Source organism: Hippopotamus amphibius, chromosome 4 (assembly GCF_030028045.1).
Source record: "Hippopotamus amphibius kiboko isolate mHipAmp2 chromosome 4, mHipAmp2.hap2, whole genome shotgun sequence".
Lineage (NCBI taxonomy): Eukaryota > Metazoa > Chordata > Mammalia > Artiodactyla > Hippopotamidae > Hippopotamus > Hippopotamus amphibius.
In genome coordinates this window covers 57,829,429-57,834,949 of record NC_080189.1, presented here as the reverse complement: position 1 = coordinate 57,834,949, position 5,521 = coordinate 57,829,429, and positions in this window count along the sequence as shown.

Genomic DNA, 5,521 nt, shown 5'->3' with positions numbered 1-5,521 from the left:
GCTCACTTTCTTCAAAAAATGAAATCGCTTAGGGGAAACAGAGGAAAAATAAAAATTTGTATTTATTATTTTAAAAATTACAATTTACAAATAACACTTTCATTTTCTTGAAAAACAAGGGTTTCTTGCAACAAAAAACCATGACAGCTAAACCCGAGGTGATGTGGAGCCTGCTTTAATGGTCAGGAATTTGGAGTCTGAATACCAGTATTCTCATCCTAGTTCTGTCACATGCTATGTCTTGATTTCCACATCTGAAATGAAGCTCTTTCTGGCTCTAAGACCATATGAAAGATTTTCTTAGCAATGATGAAACTTCAAAAAATACAATGATTGCATTACACTTAACCTTCCAGAGGTTATAAATCAAAGAAAATGATATACAATTATCCAAAAGAGTTAATAAAACACTCTTCCATTTTCTAGTACACATCTGTAAGGCTAAATTTTCTTTATATACTTCAACCAAACACAATATATTTTGACAGATTGAAGGCAGAGGCAGATATAAGAATCCAGTTGCCTTCATTAAGCCAGTCACTAAAGGGATATATATGCAAACGTGTAAAACAATGCCACTCTTCTCACCAAATGTTTTGTTTGGAAAATCACTCAAATTTTTACCTCAGCAAACCACACATTTTTGATCCTTTGGGTTGCTTCTGAGTTGTCCAAATGGCACATATTAAAATCTAACATGTCAAGGATCAACTGTATTTCTAAAAATGGTTCATAAGAGATAAGACAATATAAATGTGATTGTATCTGCATATCTGCAAGAATGTTCCAAAGCCTGCAATTTCCTGCATACTCTGTAAGGAGAATTTTACCCCCAGGAGGTTCCACTTCCTAGGTGAATAAGTTCTCTGCTAATCAGTGAACAGATCTCCCCCAAATAAAGTGTCACTCCTTCCCCAAACCACTGACTTCTGACTCCTCACACTTTTATCCTGCTTTTATCTTAGAGGGAGGGAGAAAAGAAACTACAGTAAGATAAATTATGTTGCTTAAAATGACCTCTAATTTAACATTCCTTAGAGAGTTCCTTAAAGATTTTTCAGTCAGTAGGAAATCCCTCTAAGATAGTGATCAAAATGCTAAGCTTTCTGTCCATGTAGTCAACTTTTAGTTGTGACATGACATTGTCGCTAAAGGGATATATACCAGACAGATACAATTTCTTCGTCTAGGTAAGGATGAGAATGCAATATATTTTGAGCATTTCCCAACAGACCCAGTGATCAATTAAGGAAAAGAAGAAATTACATCAAGCCCAGAGTCTGTTATTAGTTGGTATACACTTCTGTTGAATGAAGTAATTTTCTGAAATCTCCTAAATTCCAAGGAGTATAAAAGGAGGATAACTGGGTTTTTATTGTCTACTGTGTCCCATACTTCTTTGGACCAATTTATAGAGAATTAAGAGTACTAGTGTCTTTCTCCTCTTTGATCACTTTAAACCAGAGAAAGTACCTGAATGAATTAGAAATAAACTTTCCCAGCTCCATATGTTGACTACATGTGCTGCAAGCAATTTCACAACTGCTGAGCTCTTTGTCACAGAAGCTTCAGGATTATCATCTCTCTTCACTTTCTGAAGCTACTGGAAAGAGTTGTTTGGAATGAGGAGAGAAGCGGATGATTAAAGATTGTAGGTCTGTCTGGAAACAATTTTAGATATGTGAATTCTGCAGAGTTTCATGGCGCTCCTGTCTTTACAATAGAGTTAGTTTACTCTGTGCATCAGCAGCGGTCCTCGATGGCCCTAAAGGAAATGCAATCCTTTCAGGGTGTGGCGGGTGAAACACTATTGCTGGAGCAACACATCAGGGTCTAATTATAGGAGATGATTTATTTCCTCGAAACCAGTGGAGGGCTGAAAGGGAAATATGATGGTCTCTGGTCCAGCATTAGCCAGTTTTTTGTCTCTAAGCGGAAGTTGTTTTCAAGCAGAAAACCAAAGGACTGTTTTCACAAGGGACTTAGTAAGACTGAGAGCACAAGTAACAATGCTTGTGTCCAGGTCCAAAGTGAAGCTCAAAACAGGAAAAAGACAACCACACAGACCACAGTCTGGCTGCCAGGTACAGTGAGGACTGAAGGGGACAAAGGACTGTTTTGTACCATAGGTTTTGTCATTTTAGCAACTGAAGGTGGGCTGTTTCAGAAGACAACAGCCAGGAGGATCCCCCGTGAGGACATGACCCAACATAGGGGTTGTCCCCAAGGCCAGGCTGATGGCCAGACGGCACCTGGCTCAGTGATGAGAGAGCGCCCTGCAGAAGGTGTGGGTTACTCCTTGGGGGCAACTGTGCTGGGAGCTGGTGCTTTACGGTTACACACTAGAAGGCTACTAAACAGTGAGTCTGGGAAATTAGTGCTGATTGTCTTCATAGAACCACAAACTGATGGAAAGTGACTTGACTTCACATCAAATGCATCTGAATTGAAGTTACCAAACATTTGATTTGCAAAACAGTTTTCAGCGTGAGACCATTGTTCTTGAGGTGTCTAGTTAAAATGTCTTTAATTTAGTCGTATCTTTGTGGTTTTCCAGTGTCATCAAACTAAGACTCTACGCGGAAACCATTCTCCTTTGCAACGAATAAAGCCAAACACCTTAAGATTTTCCGTGCAAACCACTACTCTGACTTCTTTACTGTCACATTTCAGGCCTGGGTGCTTCTGAAATTAAAAATAAAATGTTCCCTACATGACGAGAAACTGCATTTGAATAGGAACTTACATAAAGTGAAGTACAAATAGTTTCTATTTCTATACTCATTAAAAGAAATCCAAAAAATTAGGAAGAAAGATCTCTAAAGAAACATTTTAGGTCTCCTGCAGTACTTTGTGTTTGGATGAATTACCCATTTGCTCCTTTTGGTGCTAGGCTGCTCTACTGGGTTTAGCTGTATGTATTTTGATGGCAAGATCGAAAAACACATCACTGTTGCATGAATGTGTATGTGACTAGCAGCTGCACTATACAATGAAAACTCTTTGGGTTTGTGGGACATGATAACCTTTTAAAATTTACCTTTGAGATCATGTCTTACTTATTTCTCAGCAAAAATTTATCCTCAGATTTCCCACTGCTTTCAAAGGAGAGCCTGACAGGTAAAATTTTAGCAGTTTTAATAATTCGTGAAAGCGAGTAAGATTATTGGGAAGGTTTTATTTGGATTCCAGCTGTCCAGAGGAAATGGTTAAACATTTTGGCAAAGGTACAAAACTTAGCCAAATTTGACAGCCCATCAATGGAAGCCAAGTTTTTCTCCACAGAACTGACATGCAGGCTGGAAAAAGAGAACAGGAAATTGTTCTTGACAGTGGACTGAGGGCAGACCTCTGCGAGGACCTAGCAAAGAAAGCGTTCTGACAAACTCCAATGTTCTTGAAGTGCTCATGTTGCCCTCTTCTTGGGACATTACCCTACCACTGTCCAGAATGACTGCTGCATCTTCCTTATTTCTGCCTCGCTGGGCTCAGCGTTCCACTGACCTCACTTTCCCTGTTGGTATGCAGAACTTCCTCCAGAGTTCAGAGAAGTGTCAGAGCAGTGGGAACGTGACTCTGGGAGAATGTGAGGGTAATGCAGCGGTAAAGTAAGAAACTCAAGCCTGAGAACAGACAATTTAAGTGCCATCCCATATCAAAACTAGTCCAAGTCAAAGAACATGTCCTTGTGGTCTCTAAGGAAATTCTTCAAACCTCAAAGACATAAGGACATCTCTGTCCCAAAGAGGATGACATCTAACCCACCCCTGTCAGAGAAGAACCAAATCCCACATTATAGGATTGTGCCCATCAAAAGGCAGGCACACATCCATCCCAAAGACCACCCTCCCCCCCAATTCTAGTACCCAGGAAACACACTACCCCCATCAGCTAGGATGGTACCCCTGAGTATTTCCTCAGGTTTTCTAGCCAAACTGCGCGTAAGGTCACCAAATCTCATTCTCACTTTACCATTGTGGACGTTTCCGGGGCCTGGCAAATGGTAGAAAATTTCAAGTTAGAGAATGTTCCTCTCCAGGAGCAAGCAAAGCATGGACCGCTCATACATGCAATCAGCACTTTCCAAAAATCTGTGAGCTGCTTCCCTTTGTTTGGACTGATAATGAGCTACACTTCTTTTTTTCTCAAAAATTAGAGAATAAAACACATTTTCATAAAATGAGGTATTGCTTATAACTTTCAACTTTTTAATGGAACTATTACCTCAGTTCTAAGATTCTATTACCAGTTGCCATTGGTATCGTATCTTCTTTTTTAATTATATACTCATGATAGAGTGATCAGTTGGAGATGCTATTTTTTAAGGAAATATTTCCATAGTACTGTTTCTCACACTCAGCAAAGTTAACAGTCACATTCCATTACCTGTAGCCAGAGGGGGAAAACAGTGATGAGGGTTACAAATTAGTTTATGTCTTCACTTTTCAAGATTTGGTGTTAACAAACTTTCATCCCAAACTGGCTGAGTTCCTTGATGCAGTCACCAAAAAATCCCTAGACTTGCCTTGCTCTAGCACCTCACGAAGGGAATGATAGGCTCCATGCTCTGCTTGCTCTTTATTTCAGGATTTTCATGATGGTCTTTTCTGAACGTGTGCCTGTCCCAGCGCTTACATATCCGTTCCTAAAATCCCACCTCCTGTTCTCTGAGAAGATGAAAAAGTTCAAAATAACTGAAGATGAAGAAAAGAACTCAATTCACAATGTGTTATTTAATCCCTAGTCATTAATGCCGTGGACGTGGACAATAGCTCGACTACTTCTATCCAGTGGCACATATATACAATGGAATATTACTCAGCCATAAAAAGGAATGAAATTGAACTGTATGTCATGAGGTGGATAGACCTAGAGTCTGTCATACAGAGTGAAGTAAAGCCAGAAAGAGAAAAACAAATACTGTGTGCTAACACATATATATGGAATCTGAAGAAATGGTACTGATGAAACCAGTGACAGGCAAGAATGGAGATGCAGATGTAGAGAATGGACTTGAGGACACGGGGCTGGGGTGAGGGGCGAAGGGGAAGTTGGGACGAGGTGAGAGAGTAGCATAGACATATTTACACTACCAGCTGTAAAATAGATAGCTAGTGGGAAGTTGCTGTATAACAAAAGGAGATCAACTTCATGGGAGATGCCTTGGAGGTCCAGGACAGGGAGGGTGGGGGGGGAGTCGCAGGAGGGAGGGGATATGGGGATATATGTGTAGATGCAGCTGATTCACTTTGGTGTACCTCAGAGATGGGTACCAGAGTGTAAAGCAAATATATTCCAATAAAGAGTTTAAAAGAATAAAAAAAAAAAAAAAGAGGCACACATTTACACTCTAGCAAGAGCCTCGAGCAATTTCCAAATAATTTTATCATAGCTTATACCAACTTTGTATTAAATCTAAAGGGGGTTATTATTTTGAAGGTCTGCCAATGAAGGAACTGAAGAAATATACACATAGAAATTAAACTTTTAGAGTTAGTTATTGCACCAGAACTAAGGAAAC